The sequence below is a fragment of the Oncorhynchus mykiss genome, chromosome 5 (genome assembly GCF_013265735.2).
Source record: "Oncorhynchus mykiss isolate Arlee chromosome 5, USDA_OmykA_1.1, whole genome shotgun sequence".
Taxonomy (NCBI): domain Eukaryota; kingdom Metazoa; phylum Chordata; class Actinopteri; order Salmoniformes; family Salmonidae; genus Oncorhynchus; species Oncorhynchus mykiss.
In genome coordinates this window covers 3,670,202-3,680,475 of record NC_048569.1, presented here as the reverse complement: position 1 = coordinate 3,680,475, position 10,274 = coordinate 3,670,202, and positions in this window count along the sequence as shown.

Below are 10,274 nucleotides of genomic sequence, written 5' to 3'. Positions count from 1 at the left end.
CAAGGCAGGAAGGCAGACAGGGGAAAGACAAAGGGAGGAGGGGTGTGTCTCTTTTTTGAACAACAGCTGGTGCGCCATCTCTAATATTAAGGAATCTCAAGTTCTTTGCTTGCTTGAGTTAGAATACCTCATGATAATCTGTTGGCCATACTATTTACCAAGATAATTTTCATCAGCATAAACCGGTGCTCGTACTGAGACCAAATCAAATCATATTTGTCAAATGCACCGAATACAACCTTACAGTGAAATGCTTACTTACAAGCCCTTAACTAACAATGCAGTTTTAAGAAAAAAAAGAAGAAAAAAAGTAAGAGATAAGAACAACAATTAATTAAAGAGCAGCAGTAAATAACAATAGCGAGGAGGAGTACAGGAGTTACCGGTACAGAGTTAATGTGCGGGAGCACCAGTGTCAAGGTGATTGATGTCATAATTACATGTAGGTAGATTATTAAAGTGACTATGCATAGATAGAGAGTAGCAGCAGCTTAGAAGGGGGAGTGGCAATAAAAATAGTCAGGGTAGCCAATTGATTAGCTGTTCAGGAGTCCTATGGCTTGGGGGAAGAAGCTGTTTAGAAGCCTCTTGGACCTAGACTTGGTGCTCAGGTACCGCTTGCCGTGCCTTAGCAGAGAGAACAGTCTATGACTAGGTTGGCTCGAGTCTTTGACAATGTTTAGGGCCTTCCTCTGACACCGCCTGGTGTCAGAGGAAGAGGTCCTGGATGGCAGGCAGCTTAGCCCCAGTGATGTACTGGGCAGTATGCACTACCCTCTGTAGTGCCTTGCGGTCAGCGGCCGCGCTGTTGCCATACCAGGCAGTGATGCAACCAGTCAGGATGCTCTCGATGGTGCTAGTCTAGAACTTTTTGAGGATCTGAGGTCCCATGCCAAATCGTTTCGGTCTCCTGAGGGGGAATACGTTTTGTCATGCCATCTTCACGACTGTCTTGGTGTGCTTGGACAATGTTAGTTTGTTGGTGATGTGGAAACCAAGGAACTTGAAGCTCTCAACCTTTCCAGTCACTGGCAGCTGAGAACTGGGAGGAAAGGTGGCCAAAGGGGGAGTTGGCTTTGGGGACGATCAGTGAAATTTACCTGCTGGAGTGTGTGCTATGGGTGGGTGCTGCTATGGTGACCAGTGAGCTGAGATAAGGCGGGGCTTTACCTAGCAAGAACTTATAGATGACCTGGAGCCAGTCGGTTTGGTGCCGAATATGAAGCGAGGGCCAGCCATCGAGAGCATACAGGTCGTAGTGGTGGGTAGTATATGGTGCTTTGGTGACAAAACGGATGGCACTGTGATAGACTACATCCAATTTGTTGAGTAGAGTTTTGGAGGTTGTTTTGTAAATGACATAAATGAGGGTAGCATGAGTAAAGGATGTTTTGTTGCAAAAAAAGAAGCCAATTCTCCTTAGTCTTGATAACGTTGAGGATTGTTGTCTTGGCACCGAACAGCCAGGTCTCTGACCTCCTCCCTATGTGCAGCCTTGTCCTTGTTGGTGATCAGGCCTACCACTTTTGTGACATCGGCAAACTTAATGATGGTGTTGGAGTCGTTTGTGGACATGGAGTACAGAAGAGGACTGAGCACGTAACCCTGAGGGGCCCCTGTGTTGAGGATCAGCGTGGAAGATGTGTTGTTACCCTTACCACTTGGGGGCGGCCCGTCAGGAAGTCCAGGATCCAGTTGCAGAGGGAGGGGTTTAGTCCCAGGGTCATTAGCTTAGTGATGAGCTTTGAGGGCACTATGTGTTGAATGCTGAGCTGAAATGAATAGCATTCTAACATAGGTTTTCCTTTTGTCCAGGTGGAAAAGGGCAGTGTGGAGTGCAATAGAGATTGCATCATCTGTGGATATGTTGGGGTATGCGAATTGGAGTGGGTCTAGGGTGTCTGGGATGATGGTGTTGATGTGAGCCTTTCAAAGAGCCTTTCAAAGAACTTCATGGCTACGGTGTGAGTGCTACGGGTCGGTAGTCATTTAGGCAGGTTACCTTAATGTTCTTGGGCACAGGGACTATGGTGGTCTGCTTGAAACATGTTGGTATTACAGACTAAGACAGGGAGAGGTTGAAAAAGTCAGTGAAGATACTTGCCAGTTGGTCAGAGCACCCTCGGAGTACATGTCCTGGTAATCCATCTGGCCCTGCGGTATTATGAATGTTGACCTGTTTAAAGGTCTTACTCACGTCGGCTGTGGAGCGCGTGATCACACAGTCGTCCGGAACAGCTGAGGCTCTCATGCATGTTGCAGTGTTACTAGCCTCAAAGCAAGCATAGAAGTTATTTAGCCCGTCTGGTAGGCTTGTGTCACTGTGCAGCTCTCGGCTGTGCTTCCCTTTGTAGTCTGTAATAGTTTGCAAGCCCTGCCATATCCGACAAGCATCGGAGCCGGTGTAGTATGATTCAATCTTAGTCCTGTTTTGATGCTTTGCCTGTTTGATGGTTCATCGGAGGGCATAGCAGCATTTCTTATAAGCTTCCCTGTTAGAGTCCTACTTTAAAGTGGCAGCTCTACCCTTTAGCTCAGTGTGGATGTTGCCTTTAATCCATGGCTTCTGGTTGGACTATGTAGGTACAGTCACTGTGGGACTAAGTCATCGATGCACTTATTGATGAAGCCAGTGACCGATGTGGTGTATTCCTCAATGCCATCAGAAGAATTCCGGAACATATTCCAGTCAGTCTTAGCAAAACAGTCTTGTAGCTTAGCATCTCTTTCATCTGACCACTGGTGCTTCTTGCTTTAATTATTGCTTGTAAAGCAGGAATCAGGAGGATAGAATTGTGGTCAGATGGAGGGCGAGAGAGAGCGTTGTACGCGTCTCTGTGTGTCGAGTAAAGGTAGTCCAGAGTTTTTTTTTTTCCTCTGGTTGCACATTTAACATGCTGGTGGAAATAAGGTAGAATGGATTTAAGTTTCCCTGCATTGAAGTTTTCTTGTTTGCTTATGGGGGGACACAGCTCATTGTCTTAGTGCCAAGACGGGGAGGAGGGCCTGTTTGGGTGTCTGGAGTACATCTAGCTTGTCTGACTCATTTCAGAGAAATTCTTTGTCCAGTTCAAGGTGAGTAATCACTGTTCTGATGTCACCATTAAGGTTTTTGATTTAAATAGATAAATAAATCAATAAAATAGATTTAACCGTTATATTCTTAATCAACAGTCAATTTACTATATTCTCATTCTGAATGGTCATCGAACTCTCAGATTTCAAGAATCCAATTGCTCGTTTAAGGACTTCAATGCAACAAAGGATTCACTTCAAGGTTTTATTACAAGACCAACAGGTGGAAATTTGGGTTGATACACTTGTTTGATATGCAACATATCAAACAACTGTATCTCGGCTTGTCCACCAGTCGTGGAGCTCTAGGCTCGTCCACCGGCCGTGGAGCTCTAGGCTCGTCCACCGGCCGTGGAGCTCTAGGCTCGTCCACCGGCCGTGGAGCTCTAGGCTCGTTCACCGGCCGTGGAGCTCTAGGCTCGTCCACCGGCCGTGGAGCTCTAGGCTCGTCCACCGGCCGTGGAGCTCTAGGCTCGTTCACCGGCCGTGGAGCTCTAGGCTCGTCCACCGGCCGTGGAGCTCTAGGCTCGTCCACCGGCCGTGGAGCTCTAGGCTCGTCCACCGGCCGTGGAGCTCTAGGCTCGTCCACCGGCCGTGGAGCTCTAGGCTCGTTCACCGGCCGTGGAGCTCTAGGCTCGTCCACCGGCCGTGGAGCTCTAGGCTCGTCCACCGGCCGTGGAGCTCTAGGCTCGTTCACCGGCCGTGGAGCTCTAGGCTCGTCCACCGGCCGTGGAGCTCTAGGCTCGTCCACCGGCCGTGGAGCTCTAGGCTCGTACACCGGCCGTGGAGCTCTAGGCTCGTCCACCGGCCGTGGAGCTCTAGGCTCGTCCACCGGTCGTGGAGCTCTAGGCTCGTTCACCGGTCGTGGAGCTCTAGGCTCGTCCACCGGTCGTGGAGCTCTAGGGTCGTCCACCGGTCGTGGAGCTCTAGGGTCGTCCACCGGTCGTGGAGCTCTAGGGTCGTCCACCGGTCGTGGAGCTCTAGGGTCGTCCACCGGTCGTGGAGCTCTCGGCTCGTCCACCAGTCGTGGAGCGCTAGGGTCGTCCACCGGTCGTGGAGCTCTAGGCTCGTCCACCGGTCGTGGAGCTCTAGGCTCGACCACCGGTCGTGGGTCGTCCACCAGTCGTGGAGCTCTAGGCTCGTCCACCGGTCGTGGAGCTCTAGGCTCGTCCACCGGTCGTGGAGCTCTAGGCTCGTCCACCGGTCGTGGAGCTCTAGGGTCGTCCACCGGTCGTGGAGCTCTAGGCTCGTCCACCAGTCGTGGAGCTCTAGGGTCGTCCACCGGTCGTGGAGCTCTAGGCTCGTCCACCAGTCGTGGAGCTCTAGGCTCGTCCACCAGTCGTGGAGCTCTAGGCTCGTCCACCAGTCGTGGGTCATCCATCCGGAGTTGCCAGTGGCTAGGCTATCCGTGGACAATGCAGTGACAGTATTTATTATGATATGTAATTAAGAGTAACAATCTTACAATAATCATCAGTTACTGTCACCAGTTTTACATAGACACAACGTCACACAAAAGGGAACTTCAATGCCATGAGGTGAATCTGGTTTATTTGAGTTTTCGTTATGACGGAGTGGTAGACAGGGAAAGTGGTTGAAAGAAGCAACTCCCTCATCGGGGCTACATACATAGGCCAATATGGGGACAAAACCTGATATTTGCTCAAAAGTGTTCATATAATGTTAAAAGGTGTTTTGAATTAGAATAACAGTCTCCAGGATGAAATGCATAGTATGACCAGATCCATACATTTTGTTACAGAAAAACACTGATTGCTGTTTTAATTAATAACATGGGAAGAGATAGAAAGAGCATCACCATGTACATTCAGGTTACATCAACGTTTCCAACAGTTCCAATACAGTCAAGAAAATGTGTTTAATTGTCCTTCTGCGCTCCATTTTGTCTTTGTTACAAAGAGTGGGAAGAGACATTTGGCTCTGGCAGCCAAAAAGTCTCTAATAACCCCCTTCCTTAACAAGTGAGTCGTAAAAGACAGTCAGTTCTTTGGCTCTTGTCCTCCTCAGTCCATTCAGAGTCGTAAAGGGAGCAGTTGATGTGTCTTGTGATCGGCTTGAAAGGGGGCCATCAAATACAGAACGGTAAACTCTTGGCCTGGAATGTGGTACTTAGGAAACTCTGTTCTGCATCACTTACTCCACCCCTCATGAGCTCTCTAATGCAACACTATACACACCATCACATACAGTACCAGTCACACACCTACTCATTCCGCTGTTTTTCACTTTTTCTTTTTACTATTTTCTACATTGTAGAATAATGAGAACATAACAACTATGAAATAACACATCATGTAGTAACCAAAACAAATCAAAATCTATTTTATATTATATATCTTCAAAATGCTCACCCTTTGTCTTGATGACAGCTTTACACACTCTTGTCCATGCCAGCTGGGAGTGAGAAGAGACTGGATTCTCTAGTGGTGGCAGAACCCTGTCCATGCCAGCTGGGAGTGAGAAGAGACTGGATTCTCTAGTGGTGGCAGAACCCTGTCCATGCCAGCTGGGAGTGAGAAGAGACTGGATTCTCTAGTGGTGGCAGAACCCTGTCCATGCCAGCTGGGAGTGAGAAGAGACTGGATTCTCTAGTGGAGGCAGAACCCTGTCCATGCCAGCTGGAAGTGAGAAGAGACTGGCTTCTCTAGTGGTAGCAGAACCCTGTCCATGCAAGCTACCTGGGATGATGTAACAGGGTGTAGTAATGGGTCCCAATATGCCTGGCAAAAACCAAACACTGCATTCCACAGTAAGAACCTTTTACCAAAGGTCAAGCATGGTGGTGGTAGTGTGATGGTTTGAGGATGCTTTGCTGCTTCAGGACCTGGATGACTTGCCTTAATAGAAGGAACCATGAATTCTGCTCTATATCAGATAACATTCAGTAAAAAATATTTATAAACATTGAGAAAATTAGAAAGGTGGCAAATACTTTTTCATGGAACTGTACAGTCCACTTTTTTCTCATGGGGTAATCAAATCTTTTCTCATGGGGTAATCCAATATTTTCTCCTGGGGTAATCCAATCTTTTCTCATTGGGTAATCCAATCTTTTCTCATTGGGTAATCCAATCTTTTCTCATTGGGTAATCCAATCTTTTCTCATTGGGTAATCCAATCTTTTCTCATTGGGTAATCCAATCTTTTCTCATTGGGTAATCCAATCTTTTCTCATTGGGTAATCCAATCTTTTCTCATTGGGTAATCCAATCTTTTCTCATTGGGTAATCCAATCTTTTCTCATTGGGTAATCCAATCTTTTCTCATTGGGTAATCCAATCTTTTCCCATTGGGTAATCCAATCTTTTCCCATTGGGTAATCCAATCTTTTCCCATTGGGTAATCCAATCTTTTCCCATTGGGTAATCCAATATTTTCCAATTGGGTAATCCAATCTTTTCCCATTGGGTAATCCAATCTTTTCTATGCTAGATTTAGTCCTCATTCCCAAACTTCAGAAATACTGCACCCTCAACTTCAAAACTCCTTTGCTAGTTAAACAAACATGTAACTAAGAAATTAGCTGGAAGGCAACTTGAAAATGATGAATTGTTTTATTGAAGTAATCATAATATATTCCATTTATCCAAAGCGACTTACAGTCATAGGTGCATAAGAACAGCCCTTAGCTGTGGTGTATTGGTCATATCCCCTCCAGCCTTATTGCTTGCATTATACCTCAGTGATTCAGCAATATGGCGCTTCAAATACTTCCGGTGCCATCGGGGGTTTTCCATAGGAATATGTGTATGACGTCAGCGGTATCACTGTCTACTGGTTTTAATGTCCATGGCTACTGCACTGTTCATCAGAAAAGGAGACATCCAGAAAATTGGTACCGCCAATGTGCCATCTTCTGTCTGTAGCATCCACACTGTTGGATTTAAAAACTAATATGACCCCATCATATTTAGATCTGTTTGCGTGACTTTCAATGAGCACTCGGAGAGACTTGATTGGTCTCCCCACATCACAAGCGCAAAAAGGGTGTGCGGGTGATGGGAATTAGGGAACTCCCAGTCTGACTCACCATAGTGCTGGTACCCACTAGAGACAAGGGTTTCCTAATAGGGCAGGTAGCTAGCTATAAAATGTCCTGCCCCTCCACAGTACAGACAACAGTTACTGTTCATCCTCCGTGAGCGTTCCCCAACGGACAACCTAGCTCTTCCCAACTGCATAGGCTCATTAGTATCCAACTCACCTGACGTAGATTCATGAGAGCGCTCGGGTGGCTTTGAATCCTCTTGGAAAAGCTGCCTTCGGAAACTTCCGAATCCCTCGAAGGTGAATGAGCCATAGTGGGTGCACGAGTGTGCCCGAGACCAGACCTCCTCTCACTCCTACGTTTCCTTAGGCGTCCATTGATTTTGACGGTTAGGATGATAAGTGAGTCGAGGTCCACTGGCAATTCCCGAGCAGCTAGATCATCTTTTACCACCTCAGTTAAAGGTTTCGGAGAGAGACTCCGGATTCCAGGCACTCTCAGCGGCCAACGTGTGAAAATTGTAGTCTGCCACACTACGGGGGTTCTGACGTAAGTCAAGCAGTTTACTGGCCGCCTTTCTCCCAGATACCTGAGACTCAAATACCTTTCTCACCTCTGCCATAAATTCCTCCAAATGACCACAAATGGCAGATTGTTGCTCCCGAACTACCATAGCCCAGGAGAACACCCTTCCCGGCATTAGCGTAATGGTAAACGCTATCTTCGATCGGTCTGAAGGAAGGAAAGATGGCTGTATCTCAAAAAATAAGCGAGCACTGAGAAATAAAACCCCGGCAGGCACCAGGATTCCCCGAATATCAATCCAGAGGTGGTAAGCGGGGTTCTCGGGGAGCTGGAATAGGCTGTACAAACTTACCACAGAGAGGGGAAAAATACTGGATGATTGGGGTTTTTCCAGAGGTGGGAGGCAGCCTCTGAGCTAACTCCCTGATTTGCTCCATAATAACCTTTAACCCATGGTTGTGGCGTTCCGTCAAGGACCTGAGCCCTCCCAAAAGGCCGAGTAACAACTCCTGAGGTCTCCCAATGGTGGCTCCCTGCAGGGAGACAGCGTGGAGGAGCTGGTCCAAGTGTGCTGGGTCTGTCATGGCCATGGCTATCATGACACAAGGCAAGACCCAGATGCAGACACATGAGGCAGATGGTTGGAGTCTTACAATGTTTATTAATCCAAAAGGATTAGGCAAGAGAATGGTCGAGGACAGGCAAAAGGTCAAAACCAGATCAGAGTCCAGGAGGTACAGAGTGGCAGGCAGGCTCATTGTCAAGTCAGACAGAAAGGTCAGGCAGGCGGGTACAAAGTCCAGAAACAGGCAAGGGTCAAAACCGGGAGGGCTAGAAAAAGGGGAATGCAAAAAGCAGGAGAACAGGAGAAACATTGGTTGACTTGGAAACATACAAGACGAACTGGCACAAAGAGACAGTGAACATAGGGAAAAATACACTGGGGAAAATAAGCGACACCTGGAGGGGGTGGAGACAATCACAAGGACAGGTGAAACAGATCAGGGCGTGACAGAGGATGAGTTACCTGTAGTTGCAGGTGTGGTGAAGACCTCTGACTCCGAGCCTCACCCTGAAGGTCACGCAAAGGATGAGTGAGATTTTTTGAGAAAGTGGATCCCTGCCTGTTAGCAGGCACATATGTGGTTTCAAGCTGGGTAGAAAATAAGTTGGGTACTGTTAAATTGGTGAAGGTAGCTCAAAGTGGTCTTGTGAAGATGTTCTGTGTTTCTTTCTCCCAGAGGGAGCGGGCGCTTCGCATCACATGCCTTGGGATAAGACCTCTGACTTGCATTGCTCTCCGGTGCAAGGTTGCATTTGAAAGGAGGGATTACTGGGGTGGCGTTAAGTGTTGAGGTGGAACAACTAAAATTGAAGATTCCCCGTGTCTGTGACACCCGTCGTTTGGTGTGACACAGACACGGTGACGAGCGTGGTGAATCTGAGAAGACACTGCATGTTCTTTTGAGTTTTCACCTGTCAAAATCATGTTAGGATATGTAATTTATCCCGTGAGCGCTTTTGTGCCGAACCCACTAAGGTGTTTTAGATGCCAAATTTATGGTCATGTTGCAGCAGTGTGTCAATTGTGGGAATGCCCATGTTGCTGGTGATCAGAAGTGTCCGGTGCGAGAGAGAGAGGTTGCCAGGGTCAGAGTATAACAGAAGGTGTTGTATTATGAGGCAGTAAGAGAGTAGTAGAGGAAGATGAGTCCAGGGTGATAGGTCATAAGAGGCTACCTTTGAGTGGGCCAATAGAGAGTGATAGGAATAACGTGAGGTTGGTTTCTTAGCGTTCATAGCCATGCTTATCAACTCTACCGCAGAAATTGAACATAAATCCCAGAGAATGGACGTGGTGGCAGCTGCAGAACTTACTTACATACTTGGGTGGACAAGATTTTACTGCAGAGGAGTTACAAGGTGTGTTGAACAACAGTGTCCTGACCTCCCAGGCTGCTGGCCGGGTGTGGGATCAGATGGGGGCCAAGAAGTGGAATAGTGGTGAGGTTTTAATGGGGTGTAGGGTTAGTTGGTATAGTGAGGAGGTTTTAATGGGTGTCGGGTTAGTTGCTATAGTGGGAGGTTTTAATGGGTATAGGGTTAGTTGGTATAGTGGGGAGGTTTTAATGGGTGTAGGGTTAGTTGGTATAGTGGGGAGGTTTTAATGGGTGTAGGGTTAGTTGCTATAGTGGGAGGTTTTAATGGGTATAGGGTTAGTTGGTATAGTGGGGAGGTTTTAATGGGTGTAGGGTTAGTTGATATAGTGGGGAGGTTTTAATGGGTGTAGGGTTAGTTGGTATAGTGGGCGGTCTTAATGGTTGTAGGGTTAGTTGTATAGTGGGGAGTTTTAATGGGTTAGTTGGTATAGTGGGGAGGTTTTAATGGGTGTAGGGTTATTTGGTATAGTAGGGAGGTTTTAATGGGTGTAGGGTTAGTTGGTATAGTGGGGAGGTTTTAATGGGTGAAGGGTTAGTTGGTATAGTGGGGAGGTTTTAATGGGTGTAGGGTTAGTTGGTATAGTGGGGAGGTTTTAATGGGTGAAGGGTTAGTTGGTATAGTGGGGAGGTTTTAATGGGTGTAGGGTTAGTTGGTATAGTGGGGAGGTTTTAATGGGTGTAGGGTTAGTTGGTATAGTGGGGAGTTTTAATGGGTTAGTTGGTAT